The 13874-nt window shown below is 42.4% G+C and overlaps 1 protein-coding gene across 1 annotated transcript in view; it reads right to left on the bottom strand.

The window, feature by feature from the left end:
• The window catches only part of stx1b (syntaxin 1B), a gene marked incomplete at its 3' end in the record, with an annotated part of 82542 nt that overhangs the window by 67924 nt on the left and 744 nt on the right, over positions 1-13874 (bottom strand). The gene's annotated exons all lie outside the window — the stretch shown is intronic.

Here is a 13874-nt window from a genome sequence, read left to right as displayed (position 1 = left end):
AAAGCCTGGAGAAAAAAAGCTATAGATTGACCTCATAGTAATCTGATGGAACATATGGGGGCTCCATAACCCTAGACAAACAGATAGGCTATGCATCGTTCACAGAGGTGGGACAAAGTCACTGTTTTGCAAATGCAAGTAAGTGAGTCCCAAGTCAAGACTGACAAGTCCCAAGCCGGCGACAAGCATCCAGTTTTTAAATTTAAGCCATATAGGAAGTGACAGTTCATATGAATGGCCGCTAGTTTAGCTGATGATTTCCCCCTAGCTGCTGACTGCAGATGCAATAACTCTCTGTTCATTGGGTTTTTGGCCGGACTTTATTACCTTAATAAACATTGTTATAAATACTTTATGCTTTCAGTCGCTAGTTTAAAGTTACCATGATATGAGTTTAGTAAATTATGGTCCCATTATATTTTTTTAATTAATGATAAAGTAGGTCTACTGGTTCTACCTAGACCCGCCCTAAGGTTTCAGCCAATAGCATAGTCGTTTCTGGTTTATTTTCGGGACCGGAAGTTCAAAGATGGCGGATTTAGTCTAAAGTCATCAAACTTGTGACTCAAGACCAAGTCGAGTCTCAAGTCCAAGTCTGGAGTCCACACCTACAGAGCTGCACACCTGTACTGTATAGTAACCTGCTATCCATACAGTCACACAGACTGCACAGGGAAGCCCTGGCGTTATCAGACACCCGTCTTGTTTACATTGTAGAGGAAACGCTTGGAGTGCAGGAAATTCACTGCCTGCAATGTTACTACCGGCTGTATTGTGTATGTATGTACTATATACTGTATGTGACAACAAACACGTCAAACCTTTCAAACAGTGGTTCTTAACCTGCGGGCCGGAGCCCACTGGTGGGCCGTGAGGATACTACAAGTGGGCCCTCAAATAATTGGCAAAACGTTAAGATTTTAAGGACAATAAAACGTTAATATTGAAAAAAATGTGAGAAAAAAAGGTCATGGTATTTGTTTTTTTAAACCTTCAAAAATGAGAATGAATTATTAGACCAATAAATAGCCCACCCATCTGGCTCACCAGATGGGTGGGCCGTAAACACTTTAAAGATTTTCAAGTGTGCCCTAGACCAGAAAAGGTTGAAAACCACTGCTTTAAAACAAACACATGCAAGACCATGTGACACAATAGAATAGAATAGAATAGAATAGAATAGAATAGACAGTATGACATCATTGACATGGCTGACATTGAAAAAGAGGTGGACTGATGTCATTGTCTAGGACCGATGAAGAACATGTCTCCTCTTTTATCTCTCTTCTTTCCTCTCTCTATCACTCCATCTGTCTCCCATTCTCTCTCTCTCTCTCTCTCTCTCTCTCTCTCTCTCTCTCTCTCTCTCTCTCTCTCTCTCTCTCTCTCTCTGTTGGTTGCTTGGAATGCTGAGACGATAACCTTGATATAAGTTTTGAAAACAACAAACATCCTTTAAAGGAACTAGGGTTAGGATTCTTTAGGATTTTAACGATTTCTTTAACGGTTCCTTAACCATTCCATCTTAACGGTTCCGATTCCTTAACGGTTCCCTATAACGATTCCTATAGGGCAGTGGTTTTCAACCAGTGGTCCGGGGACCACCAGTGGTCCTTGAGGGTCCTCGAGATTAGTTAACATAGCGTCACAATCATTTTTAACCACTTAGCTTTGGCTATTAAAAAATAGCAGATCTACAAGCTCATAGCGCGGCACCGAGTGCCACGCTATGAGCTTGTAGATCTGCTATTTTTGAAAAACCTTGAAATAGTGTGCATATCTTTGAATATATATTTTTTTAAAGGGAAAATTAACTGATATCTTTTCTTCTGGGGGTCCCTGGCACAAAACATTTTCAAATGGGGGTCCACGGCCAAATGTATATCAATTTAGGGGTCCTTGGCATGAAAAAGGTTGAAAACCACTGCTATGGGTTCCAAATGGACCTTAACAGGTCTGTAACTCTTGAGAGTGTACAAATTAAAAAGTTTGAAAACCACCGGTATTGTAATTGTATAGCAGACGTGAAGTCCGCATACCATCTCTGACAGTGTGATAAAAACCTAGCAGACTCAGACTGAAGCTGCGTGGAGCTTCAGTCCAACTCAACCAGGCTAATAAAAAACGGTTCCTGAAACGGTTCCAAATGTGATGGAACCGAGTCCGGTTCCTCAATGTTGGATCCGGTTCCTGCCGATTCCTCCGGTTCCGGATCCCAACCCTAAACAGAACCAGCCCGCTTTTGCAGCGGCCACTCCCCCAACGGACACTGCACAATAAGAACTCTGTGTATGTCTTCTTCTTTTTTTATGTCACCCCGCCTGGTGAGCTGACGTTACTCCACAAAACGCTACGTGAACAACTCATTCCACTGGTCACAAAATCCACCACACAAACACATCAATTACACTTAAAGTAGACGCAGCAGACCTATAACTACCCATTTCAAACCGGATGGGATCGATGCCTTTTAACCAAGCTAATTAGTTAGCATTAGCAATGTCTTACAAGGAAATGTCATGTCGAGAACTTTTTATTTGGCCTTAAAAAGCTGGATGTTCGATCGTGTGCGGACATCCATTAGAATTCTAATAGCGCTGTATGGTTTACGATGATTGGTCGGGAGTAACAGCCAAAGCACTGAATGAACCAAATTAATGAATGAAAACGCAACTGTGATGTAACCAAACATGTACTTATTTTGGACCATTATTGCCGAGAAAAGGGAGAGAGAGAAGATAAAGAAAAGGGGAAAAAAAACATGAAAGACAACACTCCGCCTGGGGGGGATTGTACATACAGTCACACCACACCACAAGAACACACCACTGCAAATCTCTTTGTTCTAATTCTGTTCTTCTGAACAAGTCTTTCCTTTATTAATATTCTTCACCGCTGAAGTCAAAGTTGGTGGACACACTAAAAGCACTTACAGTGAAGCGTTAGTTCGCGTCTGTAACTCCGAGAGTAAAATACTTTTTTATCTCAAGACCCAAAAGCGAAATTAGACATTTGCCCGTGCAAAATTTATGGTAATTATTCGTTTTTTTTTTAACATTTTGGAATTGTTTTTAATTGATGAAAAGTTGTGACTTTTTTCGTTTTGTTGTAATGTAGGAAACGAGGAAGGTCTACAGTGCCGACCGAAACGTTACATAATAAATATTCTCTTGAAACGTGCAAGTGGCAGTGTCTCTCCCTTTTGATCTTATACCGTTTGTCGCTTACGCACCTGCTCTGGAGGTCTTTTCCACTTTTAATGTATAGGACACAAAAAAAGGGGATATTTACTCACGACCCGTAAAAAATTGGTCCGCGACACAGACATGGGTCCCGACCCACTGTTTGGGAAGCAGTGGTATAGATGACTGGGACCCGATGTCCTTCAGGATCAAGTCAGATAGTCCCCTCACCCTAATTCGATAATATCTTTCTCCCCTGAGGTGGACAGTAGAGCTTTGTGTGTGTGTGTGTGTGTGTGTGTGTGTGTGTGTGTGTGTGTGTGTGTGTGTGTGTGTGTGTGTGTGTGTGTGTGTGTGTGTGTGTGTGTGTGTGTGTGTGTGTGTTCATATTAGCGTTAACTTAACTCTGACAGCTTCGCTAACAACATTGTAAAGCTCAAGACCCTGATGCTAGATCATAGGAGATTGCGGAGGGCAGCGATTCAGGAGTCCAGAGTTGGTGTTGGCTATAGACCACACTCTTGCATCGCATCGCATCCCCGGTCTGTGTCGAAGTGTACCTGAGCAAGACACTATTATTATGTGTCAGAAGAAGGTCCTTGAATGAAGCGTTGCCTATTCAGTGTGTTCTTTATTGAGCAAGTGAAGACGGTGTGTGGGTATTTTTATATTCTGAAGGAATGAAACCGGACCTCCAGTATAGGGTCTTCAGAGTTTAAAACGAACGACAACCCCACGGTGCAGGCATACTGTTAGTATAGCCCGGGTTCCATTTAAGGGAAGGAGACTTATTTCAGAGAAAGGGCTGGAGAATTAGGCCTCATGCTGTTGTTGTAAAATGGCGGCCTGCCCACTATGCTTTTATACAGCTCTGTCTCAAAGGACAGAGGCCTATAGCTCCCTCTGTGTTCATGTCCAATAGTCAGGTCAATCTGCTCCATGTCACATCCTCAGTGGTCATTTATAGGAGTGTGTGTGTGTGCGTGTGCGTGTGCGTGTGCGTGTGCGTGTGCGTGTGCGTGTGTGTGTGTGTGTACATTGAGTGGACCTCAGACATAGACCTACTGCACATTATGAACTGAGCTACTACCTTTAAACACATTTGAATAACTTTTTTACTGTGTACGCACAGAGAGGGTAAAGTAAACCTGTCCTCTACTTATTTGCAAAAAAATCGATTTGTCTATTTGCCAAATAAATCAATCCTAAAACGAAATGAATACATGATGTAAAAGACATGACAGAAATGTGACACGCCAAAAACATGATGAATCCTAATTGAGCAATTAGCCCTTACAATCTTACCACGTCAGCAGGTAAAGGAGACATGGCAGTTGAACTACTCAACTCAACTACAATGGGGAGTATTTATTTAATGAGACAGAGCTGTCCACACATAGTTTTTTTCGCAGAGGCAGTGGAGAGGTTGCAAAGAGCAGAGAGACCCAAGAGAGAAGACGACCCCTGTGGGATTTGACCCCGGGGTCAACAGGGGAGCATGTGATTTCAGTGAGGGGAGGGGCAGGGAGAGGGATCTCCAGGTTGCATCAATTATTGATCACTTTCCCTCCTCCTCCTCTTCCTCCTCCTCCTCTCCCGGACACTGACCACCGACCACCACCGAGAAACGCCTCCACACAAAAGAAGCTCCAAATTGTCACCATCAAATGTCACCACTGAAAGTGGTTAGTATCGATAGATAGATAGATAGATAGATAGATAGATAGATAGATAGATAGATAGATAGATAGATAGATAGATAGATAGATAGATAGATAGATAGATAGATAGATAGATATAATATCATATCATATATAACATATAATATATAATATATAACAAATGTCGTCTCTGTCGAGTGGAAACTGTTACTTTTCACTAAGTTTGTTTTATTATTATTACAATTAATATTATTATTATTAATAATAATAATAATAATAATATGAATACTGTACTGGTGATAGTAAACAAGGCTTGGAGGCTCAGCTCAGTGGTCCAGAGAGTGAAAGGCTGGTGTTGCTGTTTCCACACCGCAGGCTACTGAGAGCTACGGAGGCGGACATTTATAATACATGAGGACAGACACACACACACACACACACACACACACACACACAACACAGGGCAGGGGATGGTTTCAAGGCTATTAAATGGAGATACCGTCATCAATCACATGACCATCCTCCTACTGACCAATTTGCACGTACACACGCACGCACGCACGTACACATGCGCACGCACGCACGCACATACACACAAACAAGCAGAGAGAGAGCTAGAGGATTCTCATCAGTCAGCAAATATGTCCAATCTGTGCAGGAGTGTGTGTTTCTGTATGTATGAGAGTGTGTGTGTGTGTGTGTGTGTGTGTGTGTGTGTGTGTGTGTGTGTGTGTGTGTGTGTGTGTGTGTGTGTGTGTGTGTGTGTGTGTGTGTGTGTGTGTGTGTGTGTGTATTAATGGGACGATAAGGGGTCATTCAATCTGACTTCAATCAAATCCAAATCAACCGTACAGTATCTCACCCAGTGCTGACGACAAACAGGCCTGGCAGCTCGGAAAACGTCAACCAGCGCCAAAGCAATCACACAATATCGACTGGTACGCACGGGTCTACGGGACACACCCACGCACCATTTATAGAGACACAATAGGAATAAGGCAGCGTTGCCAAGTTTTGTGAGAGAAACACGCAACCAGGTCTATGAAAACAAGTCCAAAAGAAGCGACTACCAAGCTCAGTTGAACCACTTTGAACCTATATACTGTACATCGGCAATTTTCAACAAAAGTCACGTGTTGTGAGCTTGTAGATCTGCAATTTTCAACAAGAATCTTGACATGAAATGTTGAATGTTTTTTTAAAATATTTTAACAACACAAATCTTGGATGGGGGGGTCCCTGGCACAACATATATTGGTCCACGGCCATACATATTAATGTGGGGGTCCTTGACATGAAAATGTCTGAGAACCATTGGTTTAAACACTATTAGGAAGCAAATAAGCAGCTACACTTTAGAAACAAGCCCAAAAAACAGACTTTACATAAAAAAAACAAGCCCAAAGTCGCTTATAATAAGCAGACCTGGCAACACTGGAATAAGGGGGAATGTTTCATATTTTATGCATTGGATTTCCTCAGATGTGCATCACTGCCATTGGACAAAACAAATCAGCCCACAGAACGTAAGCTTGTTAGGAAGAGAGAGAAGGGCCATTAGGTTCTTCTCTCTGATGCCCATGCATGCAGCATTCTCTGAACTATTATTATTAACTATTAACTATAACTATTGAACAATGAAATATCAGTGCATCACCTTTAATACAACATTTAACACAGCTCAAGGGCATTTATAAGCAGCGCTAAGAAAGAGACAAAAAGAAAATGAATAATAATGCTTTTAATGTGGGAATAACAGTGGCGGGAAATGGCTAGAGGTTGCCTAGTAACAAAAGGTCAACCCTTCTGGCCCTGTCAAAACCCCATGCATCCGGCTGAAGTGTCCTTGAGCGTCCTTGTGTCCAAGACACCTGACTTTGGACTAATATTTGAGGGTGTCCTATTGTGATGTAATCTCTCCAGACAGATAAAAAAAAAATGCTTTCTTTTTTTTTTGCAGATGGGTTCCCAGATTGATTGTGATATTACTCTTCCTGTGTCTGTAACTTTCACTGCTGTGCTGTCTCTGCCGCCTGGATCAATAAAGGTATGTATCTATCTATCTATCTCCATCTCACTGGGTCCGACGCCGATCCAGATTGTGGAGAGTCCTAAACCACAGAATACCAATATTTTTTACCGATTTATTTTGTTTGTTTCTAAGATTCAGATTAGATTTTTTTTTCTTCAAAAATATAAAATTCAAAAAATAGTTGTGAGCTTGCAGTTCTGCTATTTTTGAAAATCTTTGGAATACTATTGAAAACGTTTGAACATTTTCACCTATAACGAAATGCCCCAAATAGGGACAGCCAATTGAAAGTGGTCAAAAATAAGCCGACACGTCGGCTGCACAATTGGCCGATTACAGATGTTCGTCACAAAGGTGAAACAATGCGCTTGGGTGGCCCAGCTGGTAAAGCAGCTGCCCAGTAGCCCACCACTGTGGAGTCTGGGGGTTCAAATCCACCACGATGCATCTATAAGCATGTACGAACACCATTTGGGAATCCCGGCGGGGAGGGCGATATTTGTTTTGCGGGAGGAGTAGGACAAAGGCTCTACGTCCTCCTCACTGGCGGGTGAGCCAGGAGGATACAAGAGCAGTGACAACACACAGAAATGTGTGTGGGGAAGAATTTATTGTCATTGTCATAATGACTAAATTGGGGAGAAAAAGGGGTAAAAAAAAGCAACAACCGATACTATCTCCACAGTATGCATTCTGCTGCGTCAACATTTGCCTACATGACTGAAGTAGGAAACATGAACTTGCACAACAAACGATGTGACATTCCAACTCCACTCAGTTCCAATATCCCCAAATTGCAGATGCAGTCTGTGTTTTTCTCTCTCTTCCCAAAATAGAAGCGAGACTTGCTTTCCAAAAAAGCCGTGACTGTCACCATTACGGCTGGGTGTAATATGCTTAGTCATCCCTCGGAATGAGCAGCTTCACGCGTCTTCATCAGACTTCATCCTCCCCCCCCCTGTGTGTGTGTATGTGAGAGAGAGAGTATACTCACAAGACCTCACATGCACCTGTCAGGACACCGGATGAACAAATGACTGAAGAGGATGCGAGCCCGACTCAAGATTCCACAACAAGCAATGTGTTTACCACGGGTGCACGGCTCAGATGAGCTTATTCAAAACAGAACAATCACCAGCACTCAAAAATTATAGTTACCTTTTATTCAGTCTCCTAAGCCAGACAACTATTCTTCGAACGCTAGAGTCTGTAACTGCACCTCCCAGGAAGCCACGAACGACACAATACCAGTGTCAATACATGCCATATTGTCTATTCACAGCTCTGGCCCATAATATAATACAAACACAGCTTATGCTAATGCCTTTGCTTTTAGATTTCATGTCTGTTTACATTTTCTCCAAAGTCATTAAAATGTTACAGAACTTACCTGAATAATATGGCAGCCATTTGACAATGATACTAATTAAGGTTCCATTCCGTTTAGAGTGGCAGAGGAGCTTTCCATTGAGGCAGGCAGCCTTATGCACAATAGCAGAACATTGACTCTGTTTGAACTGAATGGAAAGCAACCTTCATTAGTAGGATTGGTAACACCTGTGTTTACCCAACTATTTCATGTCAAAATGGCTGCTGTGGAAATGGTCTCTTGACTCCTTTTTTACCTTGTTAACTTTTTACCTATTTCTCCAGAGTATATTTTCTCCAGCTAGACTTTTTAGGTCAATCCACACTTTAACATTGATTAAAACGTAATAATGTTACTTGGACAAAAAATTACTGGGCAATGACATTTAGTGTCCTGGATTACTGAAATGAATGAGAAACCATGGTTTCCTCGCAAGCAAACTATGATTATGCTTTGAAATTGCAGGCATTAATGTCAAGTAAGCTATGCTGTTTCTCATAGTCAATGACCTAAACAAGCCAGAACATCACTGTAGTCTATATTATGAATAGATAGACGCTGACAATGGGATTGAGTAGACTAAGAGCCAATAAACTCCCTTAACTATAAAGGGGGAGGGGGGGTGTAACGATCTGATGTTTGTTATTCAATGTCGGTCCAAACTGTACTAGGAATATCAGGGACTTAAGCTCTGCTTAAATAAGGCATCAAAATGGACATCTATGCTAGTTTTATTTTTATAGTAATAGTTGGTCCATAAATCAAGTAAAATGTTCATTTCACCCTTAAGCCATTAAGGCCTCACGTATTCACGTATTAGTTTGTATTGGCCAGTGCCCTCAGTGCCTTATTTCGGAACGCGCCCTATATTAGTGGTTCTCAAGACCCCAAAGTATTTGGCCGCGGACCCCCATCTGAAAATATTTTGTTCCAGGAACCCCCAGAAGCAAAAAAAAATGTTAAATGTACGGTAAAGTATGTGGACAGTACTGTAAGGTGGGTGATGGCTGATTTAAGCAGTCACACCTGGCCTCAGAGTCAAACTATAATTGATGCACACAGGATTCTCTTTGTTGAGAGTGAGTGGATGGAATTCATCCTGTGTGCATCGATTAGCTCAGTGCAGGTGTATCATCACATTGGCCTCAGAAGGATTGCTTTTGGCTCAGGCCAGTGTGTGACTGCTTAAATCGGCCCTCACCCACCCATACATCACCCACTATACATTATACTATAGTTACAGACCTGTTAGGGTCCATTTAGATCCCCCTCGAGGAACCCAGAGGGTCCATGGACCACACTTTGAGAACCACTAGTACACTAAAAATGACCATACAATGTTGCATGTTTAGCTCACTGCCTAGAAGTCTGTATACAGTATGTACTGCTGTTCTGTTTTCAACCTTCCAAGAAGCCATTGGTTTCAATTCAAACGTGAGGTTGCCGGGGACCTCCAGGGGTCCAAATGGACCCTTATTGCGGTCTGTAACTAGAGAGTGTAGAGAGTGTACAAAATGGAACCAAATGGACCCATAAGAGTCTATTTGGTTCCATTTGTATACACTCCTCAGAGTTAAATTAACTTTGAGGACTTTTGAGTGTAGATTGGGGTCCCAGAGATCCATCAAATAAAAAATCATATCAAATGGGGGGTCCGTGGCCTAATGCATATCAAACTGGGGGTCCTTGAAATGAAAAAAAGAATTAAAAAAAAGGTTGAGAATCACTGCCGTAGTGCATAGCATACCACCAAGTCCCTGGATCTCCAGCAGAACTGTCACCATTCGATGCCCTTTAAAACAGTTTTGTGTGTGTGTGTGTGTGTGTGTGTGTGTGTGTGTGTGTGTGTGTGTGTGTGTGTGTGTGTGTGTGTGTGTGTGTGTGTGTGTGTGTGTGTGTGTGTGTGTGTGTGTGTGTGTGTGTGTGTGTGTGTGTGTGTGTGAGCGTGACTGTGTGTGTGCGTGGGCACACAGAACAGGAGCCCACTGGCACTAACGGGCTGCCAGTCGTCCTTGTCTTGGCTGAAGGACAGCCTCAGGCTGCACACTGACACACAGAGTCACCACCAACACACTGTCATCGGGTTTATTACAGCCATGCAGCCCAATAAGTACAGTAGTAGCACTGCTATGTCGTCGTCAGCGTTCCACGTCGTTGAAATTTAGAACACACGTACGTTTAAAGGTGTGTGTGTGTGTATAGGGCCACTGGCGTAACGGAGGGGTCGCAAGTGATGCGGTGCGGGGGGGCCACCAGCAGGGGGGGCCCCGCCTGCGCTGATACAAATATTTTTACAGCAAAAAAAAGAAAAAAGTTGATTTATATTGGTCAAATAGAACCGAATTAGACCCGAATTAGACCGAATTAGACCCGAAATTAGACCCCGCACGCGCACGGGGTTGTGCAAGCACATGCACGCGCGCGCACGTGGGCCTCACGCGAAACTCCCGCGGGGAGGCCCCGCGATTCTGCGTTACGCCACTGTATAGGGCAGGGGTCTGTCTTCAAAAGGGGGCCCGTGACCCCTATAGGGGGTCCTCAGAGTTACTACAGCCAAATATTTGTGTGATAATTTTGTGTTAATGTTTACATGAACCATTTAATCCCTAACATCCCTATTCTGAAAGCTTTAGCCCAAAAAAAAAATCGGCGAAGAGGTTTGGTGTAGAGGGAAAAAAGAGCAGATCAAGTACAGAGCCAACGGTCAAGTTGACTGAGTGTTGAGGGTTTAAGTGGTTAATGTCTGAAATAAACAAAAAAAAACATGAATTTTCACAACACTGACGATAGTCAATGAAGCCATCTATGAAATCTATGAAAAGGTTTAATCTGTAACACAATTCTATACAATACTGTATGAAGTGGGGGTCCCTGCTTCATCTCTCACTCACTCTCTCTCTCTCTCTCTCTCTCTCTCTCTCTCTCTCTCTCTCTCTCTCTCTCTCTCTCTCTCTCTCTCTCTCTCTCAGCTAAGTGGCCCTTGGCCTGAAAAGCATTGAAAACCCCTGGTTCAAAGGTGTGTAAGGAGGTTGGTCAGTGGCCTGTGACTTCACATATATCATACGTGTCATATGTCATATCTCATGTGAAATATCATATGTATACCTTTATCACCTATGGCCTCTATATTCCCTGTTAAAGGGATAGTTCACCCAAAAAAATACACTTTTTTTCTCACCCCATGGAGACTTGAATTCATGGATATTTTTTTGTTTTTGTCGCATTCCTAAGCCAATAATTTGATGACCGGCAGCGCTGCCTACTGGTCCGCTGGTCATCAAATTATTGGCTTAGGAATGCGACAAAAAATTAATGAAAATCCATGAATTCAAGTCTCCATGGGGTGACTTTTTTTTTTGGGGTGAACTATCTCTTTAATCATTATCGTTTTAAAAATTAGAACAACCTCCCGTGGAGAAATTCAGAGGGATATGTTTAGCGAATGTATTGTATAGCGCTATGAAAAATCTATTGCACTCAGTTATAGGCTAACAGGACTGTCTAATAATAACCCACTGGTGCAGCATACAAATATAGCATCTTGGAGCTAAACGGCTATGCTAACTGACATAATTGCCATTCTGCTGAGGTTTCCTAGGCATAATAGCGCTGTAATTGACTTGAAAATAATAATAGAGAAAGGGGCTAGCTTCATTAGCATACTAATGGTACCAGCCAGCCAAGACCTATTAGTTTTATAGTAGCCGATAGCTCAAGGCCTGGACTCGAACCTCGGTTTCGGAGGTCAAATCGAGGTTAGATGTGGGGGTGGGGTAGTTTTTTATTACCCAATCACCTCTTTGTTGTAGTTCCCAACAATACAGCTGTAAATAAAGGCGGATGTGCAGTAGATTTTCCCTGGTTCATCCATCTTGACAAAACAGACGTGAAAGAATTGGGGCCACTAATTGTCTTAAAGGTTACGAAGGGTAGCGTGTAACCTGAAGGTTGCCGGTTTGAACACCTCTTCTACCACCACTGCTATTGGCATGTCTTCCTTAATTGGGTAAGCTGCTTAAACCGAGCGCAGCTGCTCAACGGCAGTGTGAAACACATGACTTCGTCTCTCTGGGTCGGGTGGAAACCTCATATGTCCAAAACTGTGGACTTTTCAGGACTCAAATTCAAAAGAATCAGAAATAGCAGTTCTAGAAGCTTTCTTTCTTTCTACTTTCTTCTCTGTCTCTGTGAAAAGTGTTCTTGGGTTTCTTGAAAGGCGCTATATAAATGTAAGTTATAGTTGTTGTTATTATTATTATTAGTTCATTCCACTGTGATGAAATCACCAAAAATGTATTAAAGGTTAAAGGTAACAATTCATGCTTAAAGGAGTAGTTCACCCAATTACACACCCCATGAAGCCTTGAATTCATGGAGATTCTTTAGTTTTTTGGCACGTTACGATGCCAATAATTTGATGACCGGCCGAGTCTCCGGTCTCCTGAGTCTCCTATTGACTGATAACCCGGTCATTAAATAATTGGCTTAGGAACGCAACAAAAACAAAGAAAATCTCCATGAATTCAAGGCTTCATGGGGTTTGTAATTGATAGATTTGTATTTGGGGGAACTACCCCTTTAAGTGGTGACATTTTAGATGATCGCAGCTATCCCTTAAATCACCACTTTTTCGCTTTAAAAAAATATATATTCAAAGATTTGCACACATTTTTACGATAAATCTAGACGATTTTTACGATAGATCTACAAGCGCACTATTAGCTTGCATATCTGCTATTTTTGAATAGCCATAGACATCTAAAATGACCAGAGATTGCCTTCCCGGATTGAATGGGTTAATCAGATGTTGGAAGCCAGCCTGCTACCTCATCACACAGCGTTTTATATTGATCTGCAGTACTTCCACTACTACTATATTTAACCCTCATACAGTCCTCACCATCTGGTGTTCCTTGTACTATTGCTACTATTGTGTTTTTGTATTGTGTTATGTAAATGTGTTTTAATTTGCCCTGTTTGGATGTCAAACGTTGTGGCTTTGAATGTACCTTTTTAGCAGCAGACATCTGCACAGGTAAGAAAAGACACATTTTTACAAAACAAAAGGTATTTTCAAATAATTACAACACATGCATGGATGTGGACATTATCAGCACAATCGATTCTCTAGAATAGAATAGAATGGTGAGATGTGGTCAAAAATATGTACCTACAAAGCAATTGTAAAATGTCACTACAGACTACAGACACAAGCTGTTTATAAATAAGTAATCACTGCCGTAGTGCATAGCATACCACCAAGTCCCTGGATCTCCAGCAGAACTGTCACCATTCGATGCCCTTTAAAACAGTTTTGTGTGGTGTGTGTGTGTGTGTGTGTGTGTGTGTGTGTGTGTGTGTGTGTGTGTGTGTGTGTGTGTGTGTGTGTGTGTGTGTGTGTGTGTGTGTGTGTGTGTGTGTGTGTGTGTGTGTGTGCGTGCGTGCGTGCGTGCGTGCGTGCGTGGCGTGCGTGCGTGCGTGCGTGCGTGCGTGTTGTGTGTGTGTGTGTGTGTGTGTGTGTGTGTGTGTGTGTGTGTGCTGTGCGTGTGTGTTGAGAGGCGCCCGTGCGTGCGTGAGCGAGTGCGTGCATGCAACAGATCAATATAATGCTATACGCAGAATCTTTCATC

This window comes from Gymnoscopelus braueri, assembly GCF_963280865.1.
Source record: "Gymnoscopelus braueri genome assembly, chromosome: 13".
Classification (NCBI taxonomy): Eukaryota; Metazoa; Chordata; class Actinopteri; order Myctophiformes; family Myctophidae; genus Gymnoscopelus; species Gymnoscopelus braueri.
This window is presented reverse-complemented; position numbering and strand designations above follow the sequence as displayed.